Source organism: Crocodylus porosus, unplaced genomic scaffold (assembly GCF_001723895.1).
Source record: "Crocodylus porosus isolate Cpor-Errol unplaced genomic scaffold, CroPor_comp1, whole genome shotgun sequence".
Classification (NCBI taxonomy): Eukaryota; Metazoa; Chordata; order Crocodylia; family Crocodylidae; genus Crocodylus; species Crocodylus porosus.
The window spans coordinates 77,269,238-77,287,796 of record NW_017728949.1 but is presented as its reverse complement, the minus strand read 5'-3'; the positions used below and the strand labels follow the sequence as shown (position 1 = coordinate 77,287,796).

Here is an 18,559-nt window from a genome sequence, read left to right as displayed (position 1 = left end):
CTCCGCTCTCTCTCTCTACAGTTAAGTGCACTCATCAGCTGGTAGATGCCCCTCTTTGTAAAAAACAAAATAAAAAAGGCATTAAGTACTTCAGGATTTCTGTATCATCGTGACTAGATCACCTTCTGTGTTCCATAAGGGATCTGGGGAATTTCTGGTCTCCCTCTTACTTTTGACATAACAGAATCCCTTTTTACTGCCTTTCATGTTGTTTGCCAGCTGCATTTCAAACTATGCCTTGGCCTTCTTAATTTTCTCCCTGCATGTCCATGCAATACTCTTATACTGTTCCCTAGTACTGACCAAGTTTTAAGAAGAAGAGAAAACAAACAGGTACTTCCCCATAATAAATTAAACATCGGCCCACACAACTAAATATCCCTTCCACTTTCCACATGAAAGCAGGAGAAAAAATAGGACATAGCCCCTAAAGGTTAAAACTCTGGCTCTGACAGCTCAGCAAGAGAAACAAATTCTTAAAAGCTCTAACTCAGAAACACTACTGCTCATTTTTAAGGTCCCATCAAAGCTGAACAGCCAGCTAAGTGATACAAAAGCAAAGTACATAGTACTTTCACTGGGGACAAAGTTTTTTCAATTAAAAAAAAGAACGTAGTAGCTATATACATATATAGATATGTGGTCCATACATGTATGTGGTGCCCTACACAGCAATTTGTATACTTCTGTATACAAGTTATGAAATATGTTTAAATAGTGCAAGTTCAGTATTCATACATTCTGACACAGCAACTTCTGACCGAATGCAAAGAGGTATGCTACAAGAGCCCAAGGAATTCTGTTTCTCGTTATCTACATATAATGCAAACACTTTAAAAGCCATGGACAGATAAGCATTTTTCATCCTCTGATTGTTGCTACCATTGTCCCAGAATGGGGTCAGAAGTTAATGTACTGAAATTATGGTAGCCCAGCTGAAGAACACGATGCTGTTCTATTATAGCCTCAGCCCTTACCTTAAAATGAAGCTGTAATGGTCCTCATCTGGAGAGTGAAGGCAATTTGCTTGCAGATAAGGTTGGTCAGTTGATCAAAGATAACAAGTGATAAGATAAATTCAAGGATTTGCTAATCTGAATTGAGAACAGTTTACTTACAGCAGACTAAACAAGTAATAACTAGAGCTAGGAAAAAATCAACGGGATAAAGGTGCTGGAATGAAAGACTAGTAATTTACCTTACTCATGAGCATTGACTGTTGTACCACTGCTGTACTCTTTCCATAAGACACTCTGGAGACAAAGAACATACAGAAAAGAAACATTTTGTGTATTACACACACAAATAACTGTATATTTGTTATATACCCTTACAAGGATCCTGTAAGCCCCTGGTTAAATCACTGGCCTATTTAGAAAGAACAGTGGAGTGATTACTAGCCTGAGACTTCAAAGACCAGGCTTCAAATCAGTGCTTCACCACAGACTTCCTGTCTGAACATAGGCAAGTCCCTTCAGAAATGCTTATACCACAGTCTCACAATATGAAGCAGCTCAGCACACTGCGCTGTTCCACACACGCTTCCTCCAGAACCAGCTGCCTTCGATTAGCTAAGGCCGCTGACATTCATTTAAGGCGTAATGGGATCTGATCCATGATCCTAACAATAATACCTCCTGCCAAACTACATGTGCATTGCAGGATACATGGCTGTGGAATAAGGGATCAAATCCTACTTGCATCCTACTGTTGGGCTCCTCCTGCACAGGCAAGTAGCAAGCCAGGCGCCCAGTGCACCCAGGGCTCAGAGCCCCAGTCAGCTCATCAGTGCTCCCAGCCACATGAGTATACTGCAACGAAGGGCCCTGCTGAATTCCCATAGCTAGGAGCACCGACCACCCCCTGCTCCCCAGCCGCAGTGCTGCATATCTCCAGCAGGGGCACAGGGAAAGCCCTCCTCTCCCACACACACCCATGTTCTGCCAAAGCTACCCAGCCCACACCAAACTGGAGCTGGATTGTTCCTGCCCATGGCTTGAAAAAGGTTGCCGTTTTCTAGGTCAGTTTCTTTACTTTAGGAAAAAAAAGTATTTTTTTTCCTTAATTTAGGGGGAAAAAAGTAATTTCTATTCCTTTCCACAATTACATGATGGCATCACCCCACGATTAAAGAATCACGATGCATGTGCCATAGGGGTGACATTTCATTAGGAGGCTTTATTAAAATGTTTTTTAAAAAGTGATAAGAATGATCCCTGATTAATTATAAATAGCTTCAGATTTCCATCCACATGAAAACTCTCTTGGTTTTATTCTATGCAGGGATCCAGGGCTCATTAAAAGAAAACCCAGACCAATACAAGTACTTGTTCACCAAGCAAGCAGAACATGAATTACTTTTCTGCAAGCTGGCATACAGCTGTTACACATGCTGCCATTGTGTATAGCTTCCCTGATTATTCTGTTACTCGCTTCTTCCCCCTGCTGGCAGTTTTCAGAGAAGATGGAAATCAAAGGGGCCCTAAAGTATTCTGTTCCCGGGGCTCCCCAAGATCTGATGCTAATTTCCACTCCCACTTGTGTTCTGAGCTCAGATCTCTCAAGCTTTCTGGTTCTTTTGCTTTACTAAAAGGCGATAGGTCATGTGCAACCCTTGATTTGTTGACACAATCACACCAGCTTCCTTGCTTCTTCCCAATAGGAATTCCCTTGTGAATACATGCAGAGCATGCCCTGCTTATTAAAGGAAAGCACTTCGGGGCACTCCAAGGTCTTAAAACACAAGGGTCTTTTCTCTGTCACCTGGTTCCTTGTATATCTTTGCGCAAACTGCAGAGGAACGTGAAATCTTGCCAAATGCCCTCTTAAAATTAGAATCTTTAGTCAGCAAAAAAAGGGTATTTATCCAACCTGGACTGACAGACACTATTTGAATTCACACTTCCCATTTGAATTTACACAGTCTGAAGTTTCAGAAGACAGGAACAGCTACCCAATGGGGTCTGATGTAAATAAGTACGTGCATTTGATGGTCTCAAAAATGACTGAAGGTGGTCATCATCAGTTTTCCTCATCCTGGGATAGGGCCTAGAGCTGAAGAGGGAGAAACCAACAACTCCCATTGTCGGAATTCTTTACTGCTACAGGGGCAGGAGAATATACGAGAGGCTGCCACTCAACTTTCCCTACCCAAAGCCTGTGCGGCTAGGGCAGTGGTTCGCAACCTTCTTAAAGTCTGACCACCCCTCTCCAACATTTTGAATTTGATAGCACCCCAGTTAAGAGCTAGTGTTGTGCTTCCTCAACTTGCCTCAGTAGTTCTCAATCAGTTGAGAAACAGTGTGCTAAAGGATTTCTGTAGGGCATCCCAGATTACATCACCATAAAACTAAGGCATCCCACTAGCCCAGGGGTGGGCAAAATGTGGCCCGAGGGCCAGATACAGCCCGCCAAGCCATTGTATCCAGCCCATGAGGCCCCTAAAAAATTTAGAAAATTAATATTTATCTGCCCTGGGCTGCCTGTCATGTGGCCCTCAATGGCTTGCCAAAACTCAGTAAGTGGCCCTCTTCCCAAAATAATTGTCAGCCCCTGCACTAGCAACATGCATCATACAACATTCACAGAACCAATTTAAAGGTTCATTGTAGCCATCTCAGTGGGCTTCATCACATAGATCATACACAAAGCCCAAACAAGCAGAGATTGTGTACTAGAAGTGTCAACAGGATAGATTGAGCAAGCATGCAGATTTCCATAGAAACCATTTACTTTACACCATGCACTGCCACTCTCCTTTAAAGCTCTTCTCTCTGGTTTCACTATCCTTATATAGAACCATTAAGATCTAGGCAGTAAGATAAAAAATAATAAAACTGACCTTAACAAATGCCAAGCCAAACAGTATGTGCAGACATTCACTATACCCAGCCTACAATCACGTGGCTTACTTTAAGCCATGTGATGATTTGTAGACTGGGAGCAGCCAGCATGTACAGACATTTGCCCATGCTGGGAGCCATGTGAGGAACCGGATGTAAGTAACTTGGGGTGGAAGGAGATCAGGTGAAATCAGGGGAAGGAGGGCTACTGGGTCCACAGGATCAGTGGGAACGGGAGGGCCTATGGGGGGTGTTGCTAGGCTAAAAATAGCCAGATTAGGGTGCTCAGGGTAGCAAGTGCAAAGCCTCAGAGCTGGGGTGAGTGGCTGGGCTTTCCTAACCCCAGGGCTGCACTCCAAATGCGTGCAGATGGTTACTATGTCAGGGTGACCCATTCCTGATCTAAGTTATGCATGTATTGACCTACTGAGGTGAACTAACTTAGGACAGGCCTACCATTTCTGGCTCTATTTAAATTCCCCAAACATCTGCAAATGGGCATTTAGATTGATAGAGTTAGGTCAATCTAAATGTAACATCTACATGTACCCAAAGTCACAGTTATCATCAGAACCAGGAAAAGGGTCATCACTGTTACTGCCTATATAGGGCTGAATGGGCCAAGAAACACACAGTACTCACCCTGGCACTATCAAGCATCAAAGAGTTATGATCATATGCAGAGTTCAAATCATCAACAGTACAAACAAAAATCTCACTATTTCATATTTTATTTATGGAGAAATCTATGACTAAGTTTGCAGAAAAGAAACTTGTTGTGCTGACTTGTTTTTTAAATTAAATAAAAAGAATTCCTCCTCAGATATCCTGCTTTCATGTTTAAGCCACTAGACAAAACCCAGTATCATCTACATGGAATGGGCTGAAAAGCCACAGCTCCAGTTTCCAATAGTCCAGTAATTCTTAAGTAGGGTGCTGCAGTATGGCATGCCATGAAATCCTTTTAAGGATGTTGCACAAAATTGGTGCTGTTAGGTGTGCAAACACCTATACATGACTTGCAAGATAAATCCAGGGATTTCCAATAGGACATATGGTGTCAAAAACATTCAAAGTTTCTGTGGTCTTTCTGAGTTTTCATAACAGAAGAATTTCTGTATTATTTTCCCGTTAAGTCAAGAAACAAGTGAAAGCTAAGAGCTGGCATTTTCCAAGGGGCTCCTCCAGTCTAACAAGGGGGGCATTCTACTGAACGAGGTTGAGAACCATCTGTTGGGAGTCTCAACATTGGCCACGGCTGGAACAGCATAGGTACAATTATGTGCCAACTTGAGAAGCAGATTCTATGGCTAGGGACGGAAGTTACACATAAATCAGTTTAAGTGATCAGAAACTGACTTAAACCTGTAACAGAACAGAAGTTTAGTGCACATTAGACCAGTTTCAAAATGGCTGAAATTGGTTTAAGATAAACCCGGTTGAATGTAGTATCAGACTTTACTAATTTAGGTCAATCCAGTTTATGAAACTTCTGTCTCAGACCCCTTCCTGGTTTAAGTTAAATCAGAGTCCCCCAGCATCCCAGTCAGCCCTGGGGTGGGCTGTACTATCTGCTCCAGAGAGCATGGCTAGCCCCAACCTGCTGCTCCCTAGCTGAGGCAGTGAGGCCTGGCTCACTGCCCCCCATCCCCAGGCAAACTCCAGCTAGGGGCTGGGGCCAGGGAAAGGGATTACACTCACTTTTCCCTAAGTACAGAGCTGCCCTGACCTGCCCTGCCCTGCTGAAACTTAGTGCTGACTGCAACTGTGGACTACAATCCCAGAGGCACCTGGAAGCAGGAAGCAGAAGTGATGAGCAACCCTACACAGTACTGCTGCTCTGATTGTGGACTGCAAATCCCAGACTCTTCCAGCTGTCCACGAGATAAGTGAACACACAGCCCAAGCTGGATTTATAGCTTATTTATAGCTCTTCAGTTTATAGCTTTTCAAAGAAAGAACTATTCTTGTTCAAGCATTTGTGAATTCAATGCCACTACCTTCCCCGTCCCCTGCCCAGAAAGAACATGGTCTGGGGCCTGGCCATGTCCTCTCCACTCCAACTGGCCATGTCCTCTCTTCCCTCCCTCTTGGCAGTGGCTGACAGGAGTGCTCTAGCTCTCCATGGCTTCTGGATTGAGCCATGGCAAGCATGTGGCTGCATTGCCTGAATCAAAAGTGAATGTGAAAGTAAAAATTAACCCCCCCCCCCCCCCCGAAAACTAAACATCTATGCTGAATAAATAGACCAATGCAATTAAACCCAAATGATCTGTGCACCCAAATTACATAACCTTGCCATAATATCTTGACACTAGTAATTCTCTACCACTATACCCTGGAAAGTGTTTACTTTCAAGCAAAATAATTTTCCCCATCACAAACTGCTATAATTTGTCTTAAAGTGGATAAATAGCTACTAGGTAATGTGTGCTGTAACACCTGTCACCACTTAACCCAGAGTCCTCTTAACAAAACACCTGCAGTGTTTGCATAAAATCTCTAAGTACGCCTGTAACAATATTACAAGAAGCAGTAGAAATAGGGTCATCTTAATGAGACAGCAGATTATATCTCCTGGTCTCCATCAGAAAATTAGTACAGCCAAGCAGAATAAAGTTACTATTCCTTACTTTGGTCTCTGAACAACAACAGTCTTTGTGCACATCTGACAGAAAATGAGATGCCTTCCTTCTAGTGTTAATAGGCTGACCAAAAATGGCAAAGATATCAGTGCTTGCATTCCAGGAGAAAATCTGGGCTTGGTTAACTCATAGTGGCAGGCATCCAGATAAAGGAAGAATGCACTAACACTATTCTGCCATTTTCTACATAAGCAATTGGAGATTTAAAATAAATAAATCAGAAGCCATTTGTGTTCTGCAAGTTTCAAAAAGTAACATTTTTTTCATTATTCAATTATTTTTAGTGAAATCTATAAACATTTTTCAGAATTGGGTAGAGATGAAGAACAAGAAGAGAGAGAGGGGTGGGAAAGAAAAAAAAACCCCTGATTTTCCCAAAAGCTAAGTCGTATTTAGTTTCACTGTTAGAAAAGTAAGGCAGTGGAATAGACTGCTTAGGGAAGTTGTGGACTCTTCATCACTGGAGCTGACCAAGAAGAGGTTGGACAGCCACTGGTCAGGGATGATATCAGTGTAGCTATGCCTATATTCTACTGTGGGTATCTCCCATGCTTCTGGGCTTTGCTGATTTATCCCCAACCCCTCTTTCTGTCATATGTATCACAAAGTTTTTAAACCTTTCTCACAGACACTGGGTGTTGGCTATAGCCAAGGATAGGGACTTTAAATGGGCTGTGCCAATGCTTCTGCTGGGAGCAAACCCAGAGATTCCTGGATGGGGGTCTTGCCCCTCTGCTCAGGGTCAGACCAATTGCCTTATCTGGGGTCAGGAAGGAATTTACCCTTTTGTTAAATTGGTATGGACTGTGTGGGGGTTTTCCTTCTTCTGTAAGGGTGTGTGGCCCCCTACCAAGGATCTCTTGAGCATATATTGACAACATTTTATGGAAGCAGAACATTGCCTAACATGGGTCCCCTGCTTTACCTGTGTCAGGTTAGGGTGTCAGGTCTGTGTTGTGTCAGGGTTGATGGTAGTCTTATATAGTCTAGATAATGGTTTGTATGTGATGGTTCAGATAGGAATGATCCTGCCTCAGGCAAGGGTTGGACTAAATGACCTCTGGAGGACTCTTCTAGCCCTACTTCTCTATGATTCTATGAACCGAAAAACTGGTCCTAGATTGATGTCAGGCGGAGTCCAGGTTCTTTGGCAATCCCTCACAGTCAAGGATGTGAGGATCATCTTATCTGTATGTCTGAAGATGGCTGATGAGGCCCACCCAGGACCAACAGACTCTACTGCAGATCAAACAAGAATTTTCACATGGGGTGGGTAGTGCTGGAGTCTTGATTTGGTTTGTAACATACTGTTTCTGCTGCTCCCACTTTTCTGTCTCTTGTTGTTTTCATGAGATTTCAAAGTACTGAAATCCCTGCAGCAGGCTCTTCCTCCATTTGGGGCAGTCCTGGGCAAAAGCCTCCCACAAATTTAGATCAGTGCTGCATTTTTTTAAGTTTACCTTGAGGACGTCTCTCAAGCACTTTCTTTCCCACCTCTTGAGCATATGCCTTGGCTGAGCTGGGAGAATAAAACTTGCTTCTGGAGTCTCACGTCAGATATCCAGATGGCATGAACAGCCCAACAAAGATGACTGAGGTGGTGATGATCCAACATCTTCATGGTGTTTGCTTGCTGGAGGACACTAATGTTCATTAGAGACAGTGCCAATAATCCATGGAAAAGCTTAAGCCCCCAAAACTGCCTGGCCACCATCAATTTTACAGCTGCTAACAGCCATCTAGGCTAGGGACAACAATTACACACAAACTGGTATAAGTGATCAAAAACTGGTTCAAATATGTAACACAACAGAAGTTCAGTGCACATAAACTGCTTTCAAAATGGCTGAAACTGGTTTAAAATAAACCTGGATGGATGTAGTATCAGACTTAACTGATTTAGGTTAAATTGGTTTACTGAAATTCAGTCGCGGATCCCCTCCAGAGTCAAGTTAACTCACGGTCCTCCAGCATCCCAGGATGCTTTGCACCACCCCGCAAACCCTCCCCTCCCAAGGTGGGCAGGCTAGCCTTTGCCCAAGCTGTCTGCTCCAGCCAAGCAGGGAGACATGCTCTAACATCCTGGGACAAGGAGCAGGAGTGGGCGCATGTGTTCAGCAAGTGCATGTGTACCCTCAGCATGCTCACCCAGGACCAGCACCACCAGCAGCGGTGATAGCAGCTGAAAGGTAAGCAGGGCGGAGGGGCAGGTGCAGCTGCAGCAGCACCGGAGGGAAAGCCCCCGGATCCCATTTAGCAAAAACAGCAGGGAGCTGTGCAAACAGACTGTGTAAACAGGCATGCTCTGTAAGGGTGCACCAGCATTCACACGGGGCAGGCAAGCAGGAGGAGCCAAGTTGGAGGCTTCAGCAGGGGAGAGAGGAAGACACTTCACTCTACGATAATGGTAAGGACATAGCGGGCTGCCAGGGACCCGGCCTCAGTGACGCTGCCTGTCCAAGGCTCTTCTGAGACCTCCATCCAGCTGCAGCCCACAACAAGGTTACAGCCCCCACCCCCCTCATTTGTCGGGGCTGGTTGGCAGGGCTTCTGTGGCCCTGGGGGGGAGTGGGGAGCGGGAGTTCCCTCGCCTGTCCCACATGTGCCCAGCTTCAGGCCTTGGAGGGGCAGGTGAGGGAACTCCAGGCAGAGGTCAGCAGGCTGAGGGGAATCAGGGCTGCCGAGAATGAAATTGATGGGTATTTCCATTCTCTGCAGGGTTGAGTTCCTAGTGGAGAGGCACCCCAGGAGGGACCTGACACAGCAGTATGGTAGATGGTTACCACCAGGGCCAGGGCTACTCATGCTGCCGCAGTGTTAGCCCCCACAGGACAACTGGGGAACAGGTATGAGGCACTGGCAGCATTGGAGGAAGAGGCAGGTGAGGATGACTCCAGAGGAGCCGATGCCACTCCATGCACAGCACAGACTGAGCAATGCCAGAACACCCAGAGGAAGAGACTCTGGGTCCTCATCATGGGTGACTCCCTCCTGAGAGGAACAGAGAGACCCATCTGTTGCCCCGATCCCATGGCACATGAGGTTTGCTGCCTGCCCAGAGCTCGGATTTGAGACATCATGGTAATGATCCCGGACCTCATCTGGCCTTCTGATCACTACCCTTTGGTCCTCATCCATGCTAATGACACAGCTGGGAGTAGACTCCCTGCGTCATGAGAGACTACAAGGCTCTGGGGACCAAGCTTAGGGAGACAGGAGCACAGATGGTTTTCTCATCTGTTCTTCCAGTGAGCAGACGCAGACGGCACCACGAGGCCTGCATTGGAGAGGTCAACTAATGACTTCAGAGCTGGTGTTACCAGGCGGGCTTCGGATTCTTTGACCACAACCTGCACTTCTGTTCAGGAGACATGCTAGGCAGGATGGGCTACATCTCTCCCTGAAAAGTAAATGTGTTTTCTCTTCCAAGCTGGCTGATCTTTTACAGCAAGCTTTAAACTACGTTCATCAGGGGACAAGGATGCAGGAGGACACTTAGATGTCATGCCAGGTGACACAAGCACAGACAACCCAGGTAAGTGACAAGGGCCTGGGTAAGCTTGGGAACAGGAAGGCAGCAGAAACACCCAAAGGAGGTCTCAATTGCCTCTACACAAATGGTAGAAGTATGGGGAATAAGCAGGAGGAACTCGCCCTCCTGCTAGCTAGCAAAAACCCAGACCTGGCTGGGCTTACAGAAACCTGGTGGGATTCTACACATGACTGGGCAGTAGACATTAAGGGCTACAGGTTGTATAGATGAGATAGAGTAGGGAGAAAAGGGGGTGGGGTGTAGCACTCTGTTAAAGAGCAGTACACATCCTCGATGATCAGGATGGGTTCAGAAGAGGGCAATCTGAGGTGCTCTGGGTTAGAATGCAAGGGGGTCATGGGAAAAGGAACTTGATAGTGGGCGTCTACTGCAGACCACCTCACCAGGGGGACGAGCTGGACCTGGAATTCTCAGGTCAGCTCACGGAGGCTGTAAGGACAAGGGATGTGGTTGTCATGGGTGACCTAAACTACCCAGACACCTGCTAGAAGGATCAGTCATCCAGGTCTGAACGCTCACGTAGGTTTTTAGCCTGCATACAGGACCTCCACCTAACCCAGGAGGTACATAATCCCACCAGAGGAAATGCCATGCTGGACTGGGTCCTTGCCACAGGTGATGAGCTGGTGAGGGATCTGTGGGTGCTTGACTACCTAGGCGTTAGTGACCATCGCCTGCTCAAATTTACTGTCCAGCGCAGGGTGGTGAAAGCAAGCAGTAAGGCAAAAGTCCTTGACTTCAGGAGGACTGACTTCAATGAGCTAAGGAGATTAGTAAGAGAGACATGGGGGACTCAGAGCTTTGCATGAGATGGGAGTCCAGGAGGGGTGGTTGTTTCTTAAGGAGACGATCCTCTGAGCTCAGATGGAGTGGGTCCCAACACAAACTAAAGGGGGCAAGAGTGCTAAAAAGCCCTCTTGGCTCAGTAAAGGCTTCCAGGAGGGCCTGAGGGCAAAAAAGGTGGCACACAATCAGTGGAAGCAAGAGGCTATCACCAAGGAGGATTACATCTCCATTGCTCGTAATTGCAGGGAGGTGGTTAGGAGGGCCAAGGCAGAGACGGAACAAGGGCTGGTGACCAGAATTAAGGATAACAAAAAGTCGTTTTTCAAATACACAGGGAGTAAGAAGTAGGCACCAGGTAACATGGGGCCCCTACAGAATAGGCTTGGCAATCTGGTGCAGCAAAGGAAAAAGCTAATCTCTTCAACAAGTTCTTTGCCTCCATATTTCTGAGCAGGGACCAGGACAACTCCTCCACTAGGATTACGGACAGGCTCAGGGGACATAACACCATGCCTAGGGTCAGGGACAATCTAGTTAGGGAACTCTTGCGGGGGCTGGATATGCATAAATCAGCAACTCGAGATGCTCTTCACCTGAGGGAACTGAGGGAATTGGCAGAGATCATAGCAGGGCCCCTGGCACGGCTGTATGAGCGCTCGTAGTGCTCTGGCCAGGTCCCAGAGGACTGGAAAAGGACCAATGTGGTTCCCAATTTACAAGAAGGGGAGAAAGGAGGACCAGGGCAATTATAGGCCATAAACCTAGGTAACTATAAATCCAAGAACTCCAGGACCTAATTAAAGGGCTAGTGCCTTGCAAGGAAAAAGGAAATAGTGGGAAAAAAAACCCAGTAGGAACAAAGCAGATTGCCAGGGCTGTTACAGACCATTCTCTTAAGTTTAGCAGAATGTCCAAAATTTCCTTTGGAGTATATCAAGGCAACTCCTCCTGAAACTGGGAGTCCAAATAGAGAGAACACAGTGGTATTAGATACAGGTGTCATTTTAAACAGCATAAACATTACTTTTCCCCTTGAAACTGAGATTATCAAAATTTTATATATATAAAAAGAGCCTCAGAAAACAAGTCAGGTATAACCTGCCAGCAAGAGGAATCAATTCTTTGGGGGTAAAACACAACAGCCATACCTTGCTGAGTGAAACTAGCCAGAGCCTCTCTAAATCTGATCTTACAGCTACCTGTTGTAATTAACCTTTTCACTGCTGCTCCTTGGATCATACTGCAATCATCAGTCTCATTGGTGTGAGGAATGACTGACTACAACATGTCAAGCACATTTAAATGTGCCAAGATACTTTCTCAACAATGAAATTTAAGTTTACAAGAAGTGTACAAGTCAGCTAGTGATCTAAACTACTAGTCCAAATGGCAGGGAAGAGGGTCAGAATTACTGACAGATACAAAGTAATTATAGCTATTTAGTAAAACTTTTGCTGACAAGCTATATGGTTGCCAGTTTCCCTTCAGTTAAATATAGAATTTGGATGCAAGTCCACAGCACTGGTGTAAATCTAGCTCCTGGTCTTTTCCATCTTCCTTCTCAATACTAATGTCTAGTGACAGCGTTGCTTTAACAGAAGGGATCACAGACAAAAGATGCCAAATGCTAACAAGCCTACAACAAAGCCTTTGTTTAAACTGCTGTAGATATTATTTTTCTCAATGGACATTAATTATGGTTTCACTGATTGGAAGCTGCAGTACAAATGCTTGGATAAATGGAGAAAAAGTTTGTTTAGATGTCCCTTGGCTTCTATCACCTCCCCTTTGTGGAAAAGTCATTTTGCAATGTCTTACAGCAAGACATACCAGCAAATTTCCAGAAGTCATCCTGACAGTTCTTAAAGGAGCTTGTAATTACTGAAAACTCTGAGATCCTTTTTTTAAAGAACACTCAGTCCATTTTGATGGCTCTTCCTTTACATTCTGGCACTTTAAAAGTTGCATTTTTCTCTTCACTTCTTGCAAAAGTGATTGTCTTTTTTACTGATAAAAAATTCAATTATCCACATATCAGAAACAGTGAAACCTAGTATACACATGGTGCTATCACACAAAGAAAGGAAACAAATTGGAAAACAGATAGTTTTCACTAATTTCTTCCACATCCTGCCATCTTAGAGGTTCCTTGTAAGGACCATAAGCTGTAATAGGTACCACATTTTCACTGAGAAGTATGATTTTCAAATTAATGTTGCCTCATGTAAAGCAAAAATTTAATGAAAAAAAATTGCCATTGTTAAAAAACATGGGTACAAACACTAACAGCAGATCTTAAAAGGAGAACTAAAATAGGAAAAAGAGAGGAAAGTACACCCCTCTGACTGATCAAAGGGCACTGTCAGACAGGAGACTTAGCATATGCCCTGTTCAGATTCTTGTAAGCATTACTGTGCCACATAAAAGTTAGAACATGATCTGAGCAGTCTCATGGCAATACTTATTTTGATCCCAGCCTGTTCTGGAAAAGGCTGGAGCCAGCTGGGCACCATCCTGCCAGCAATGACCCCAGCAATGGCCATCACAGCTCACAACTCATATTTTCTCTGTGGAGCAGTCTGATGCTAGCTAAACATGTTGCTTAATATGATCTAAAGATACTCCTCCCTGGAAGCTGCAACTTTGCTATAATATGTTAGTGCTTAGAATGCAATGTACTGCTTGAGCATACAGAAACTCACATTTTAAGTACAGTTAACATGTCCTAGAGTGTATTGTGTGACATGCTCCAAAGATACTTTCACCCAGAGATGCCCAAGAAGTATCAGAGCCAGGGTTAGAACCCACACCTACTTATTCCTGCCACTATGCTTCGAACCAGTGGGTTATTGGATGCTATGAAGTATAGTCTTTTTTGTATGCTTGTTTTTTTAATGTAGCACAGTGGGATATTAGCTCATAATTAGGAGTTTTATATGCTACCATAACACAACTAGCAACAAATAAAAGCCACATTGTTTTATTTGTGGGCAACTAGCTATTGAAACTGGTGTTCTCTAACCATCTAGCCCTATGGGTTGCTAGGCTTTTAATTTTTTTTAAATTATGCATTTATTTATTCCATGGGCAACTGGTGCCACCTTAGTCAGGGGGGGCATGTGCCCCGCCTCCCAGTGACCAGTCAGTGACTGGGGGTGGGGTTCCCACGGCAAAACTTGCCAACCAGGAAGTGGCTACAGTAGTTCATCTGGCACTCCCACTCCCCGGCCAGAGCTCACATAGGGGGCACCAGTTTCCCCGCCTGACCCCCCTGCCCATCGCCTAAGCGGGGAGCACAGCTGGTCAGGGAATGCACCAGCACTCTCAGGGGATGCATGTGCTCCCCTTTGCACCCCCAATGCATCGCCACTGATTTATTAGATTTATCTGCTGTTCTACCCAAGAAGTCCACAGTGGCTGAAAATAAATGGCAAGTTATGAAACAATAACAGACTCTGCAATGAGCTGGAAGTGTGACACAGGAAATGACACTATATATTCACAATACTCCTTTTTCATCTTGGAATCTAATGAACCTAGGCATTAGGTCCATACGCCTACACTGTATGCCACAGTGCATAACTCAGTCTCTTTGTGGACTGTATTACAGAATTGCAGAATACTTCTGCAGAGCAACATCTGTCATGATCCAAAGCCCTCATCTACTACCTGGAGATACCTTTCTTCAAAGGAAAGGCCATGTTCTTGAGAAATAAAATCCCAGCACCTGAGAAATGAAAACTCACCACAAATACAACAAAAGCTTGAAAGACCTGTTACTGAGAACCTCCACTGTCAGTGCACTAAGGCTGCAATAGCAGCAACTCATTTTACAAGTCTCCCCCCAAATATACCTGAGCTACATTAACAATTGTTATTTTGTTCTGGTCCAAACCTTGCAGAAAGAGAACTACAAACAGAATAAATTTTTATCTTTCAGCGTGCTTACTATTAAATGAAAATCAGTAATTACTATTAGTTCTTTGACAGTACTGGAAGTTACCCTAAAAGAAAGAGCTTCATTACACAGCATCTGATAAGTCCTTGGCAGAGTTTAATTATAAACAATGGGGCTCTGTCTAGAAGTCCACTAGGAATCAGTGTCCTGCTAAACTCCTAACTGCCAAGGAGCAATGAAGCAGTGCATTTGCAATTTTCTCAACAAGCTAAAAAAAGCTGGAGAACTAAATTAACAGTGTATATTCTACACCTGTAGGTCATGTAGCTTGTATTTAAGCAGGAGCAAGTGTTCTCTCCTCCCTGCCTCCATAGTCTCTATTTCCAGTTACAGAACATCCCTTTAATTTGAGGCACATTCTGTTACTGACACTTGATTTAAGGCAGTCTCCTTGCATATTTCCAATAATATTAGGGAATAAGCAGGAAATAATGAGAATTAATAGGCAAAGACAAAATTCTACTCAAGGACACAAAGGCAACTGAAACAAGATCTCTAATATGCATATGGCAGACAGCACTTCACATTTAAGGAGCTGAAACAAGAAGCCTGAATGTTATAATACACAGGTTCTCAGTTTCTTTAGATTGGTAAGATGAAGGACTGACATAATAGGATGAAACGGCAGCAAAAGCAAACTGATTAACAACAAATTCCTGACATTTCAGCAAGCCCTGTTCAAAATTCAGAAACACAGAACTGGAGGGGGCCGCATGAACCATTGTATCCAGTTTCATAGGAGTGGTGTAACTGAAGGGATGGGTGGGGGAGGGAAGGTGGAGAGTGAGTGGGGAAGAAGCCCCAGGTTCAGAGACTTAGGAGGGCACAAAAATCCCACTGGTGCTACCCCACGGGCTACTGCTGCCAAAGGCACAGATATGCCTAGCTATTACCCTTGGTTTGCAGGTACGAATTAAGCCAAGAGACACCCAAGATTGCCACTTCAAACCCTCACACACATAACTCAAAGCTACAATACCTGAAACAACAAGAATATACTGTAACATGCCGCAGTAAAATCTATGGGATGTAAGAGTGTTCTGCCACTGTTGCAAAGGGAACTAGCTAGTTACTACATGCTCATGGTAGAAGCATCCCCATGACTGTGCACATGCAGTTTGCAGCACCACAAACTGCACACACCATATGCGTACACATTCACTGCGCTAATTTGCAACGCTGCCTTTATTTTTGACATGGGGAGATCCCAGTGTCAAAAAAACCACGGCAGAAAAGGTCAGGGCAGTGCACATGGCTGTAATGTGCATCACCTAAAACCAGGGTCTGGCCAGCCAGAGCCATGCACTGGCTGCTGGCCAGGCTCCGTGCACCCAGATCACCTCCACTTCAGCCCCAGGAAGCCGCAGAACCCCAGGGAAGGCTGTTGGGGCCAGCCTAGGTACTGGCCCCAGCCTTCCCTACCCCACTTGGGGCAATTTGTTGTGTGCCAGAGCATGCATTCAGGGGCATGTCTAGAGACAAGTAGCAGCGGCACAAATATGTGCTGCTTCTATTTATCCCTGGGGAAATGCACATGCTGCTCAAGGGGACACTCTCAGTGGATTTACACTGAAGGCCACCTCCAACTGAGCCAATTGTAAACAGATGCCTGGTACTCTGAGGAATCAAAAGTAGCCACATATGATCCTTGCCATATCAGTGCTTTTTATACCACTTGCTCTAGTCTGGCATGTTTACCACACTTGCCTGATGGATTTTCTAGGCGTCACTTGATTTTTTACTATTTTTTGTATTACAGAATTTACAAACACTTTTGCAGTGCAAGTAATGCCATGTTTTGAGAAAGGAGAGTAATACAATGCTATGTAATTGGATGCTATGTTAATCTTGGATCAGGTTGCTATCTGGCAAAAGAAATAAGCCATAAAAAACTAATAAAAAGCACAAAGATCTAAAAAATATTTGGAGATTACACCTATTAAAAGTCAACTTCAAGAGCAAAGAAGTGCAACCAGAAGACAAACAGAAGATGCAGTGACTCAGCTAATGCAAAAGGACTAGATACTTCAAATCTTTTGCAGAACAAATCTGTCTTTTCACTCAGCAAACAATCCCACTATTCATGACCCAGAACATCTGCTAAGGATTCAAAAGTGTATTTCAATAAAAGATGAATTATTCATTAAATAGAAGATGCACCTCCCGAGGTCAGATCACTCATTTACACAAGCAGGAGTGGGATTTGGTTGGGGGGGGTTGGGGGAGGAAGGGCGAGAGCTGGAAATGGCTTGCGCTGAAGCTGTTTTCACCCAGTGGCTCCTCTGCAGCCTGCATGACTCTGGGATGAAGAACAGCATACCAGGAATTAAGACAGAGCAACAGGCCCATTATGAAATACATAAATGAAAAGCTAACATAGTTCTCAAGGTAAATTTAATCTCTGAACAAGTCCAGTCATCAATATCTGTTGATGACTGAGGAAATTAGGTACACCCATCTAATGCTGCATGCAGTTTCCCCAGCAGCAACTCCCCTCCCATACTCCTCCAATTACCCTGTTAGAACTGGATAACCCCTTTTCTTCCTGAGCCAGCTAACATGCTCTCTTCTTGGTTTTCATTATAGCTCCACCTTCAGCAACCAATCTAACACCAAACATGATTTTTTTCCCTAGTCCAGCTCCTCTATACCAACATTAAATATTAGATGCCCACATATGGTGAGGAGGAAGAAAACAGGGCACAATGCTCCTGATTAGATGGGAAGATCTTCTGCTCTATCAGCAATCAGTTCTCTGAGATCAAGGGAAGGAAAGCTAAAACCTTGTCATGTGACAATGGCAAGATTCACACTGACACTGGAACTTTACTAGGATAACAGAAACAGCATTAGCTGCACTCCTATTCTATCCCACTCATCTTCATGGTACAGCTTCTTGCTACAGATTTGAAGAAATAGTGACTATGCTATATCTTCTGCAGCACTAGCAACAGTTTACATCTTGCAAGCTGTGTGGCTAGGGACAGACATTACACATAAACCAGTTTAAGCGATCAGAAACTGGTTTAAATCTGTAACAGAACAGATGTTCGGTGCACATAAACCAGTTTAAAAAATGGCTGAAACCGGTTTGAGGTAAACCAGGTTGAATGTAGTATCAGACTTAACTGATTTGGCTCAAACTGGTTTATGCAATGTCTATCCCAGACCCCCTGCTGGTTCAGTATAAACCAGAGCCCCCAGCATCCTGGCATGCTCTCTGGGCCAGGGGGGGGCTCTCCTCTCTGCTCCCTGGGCAGAGCTCCTCTGGCACAGACCTGCAGACACAGGAGGGTCTGCTGGCTTCCCTGTGCCCCCCTCCCCTTCCCCTCTCACCACTTGCTGCTTAAGTAAGGATCCCTACCTCCCCTCTTCCACAACACGGACCATAGCCAGCATGTGGTATGCTAGCAAGTGCTGTATAAGGCTCCAGCAGAGACAGGGTCTGCTGGTTTCCCCCTGCCCTACCCTACCCCTCTCCCCCTTGCTGCTCAAGCAGGAAATCCCCCCCTTCCATCTCCCACAGCACAGACTCCAGCCCCACGGACCCTAGGCATGTGGTGTGCTAACTAATGCTAAGAGGTGTCTGTGTGTGTGTCTCTCCAATTTCACTGGGACAGACAGGCAGAGAGAACAGGGCTTTTGGAGCTAATCAGCAGGTCACCCCAGTAAGCTGTTTAAGAAGGGTTTGAAGTAATGGGAGAGAGGCTATTGTTTTGCTAATCAGGTGATAAAGACTCTTATCACTGGTCCCACCCTCCCAGAGTGCAAGCAG

General features: G+C 44.9%; 1 protein-coding gene across 2 annotated transcripts in view; it reads right to left on the bottom strand.

Annotated features, from left to right (window-relative positions):
- LYPD6B (LY6/PLAUR domain containing 6B) overlaps positions 1-18,559 on the bottom strand; it is a 130,410-nt gene that overhangs the window by 66,305 nt on the left and 45,546 nt on the right. The window contains exon 1 of one of the 2 annotated variants that reach the window (XM_019554393.1): positions 1,199-1,222. The exons of the other annotated variant lie outside the window; for it this stretch is intronic. The gene's annotated coding sequence lies outside the window, so the exon portion shown is untranslated. Of the gene's footprint in view, positions 1-1,198; positions 1,223-18,559 lie in introns of those variants that run through there. 2 annotated transcript variants of the gene reach the window in all.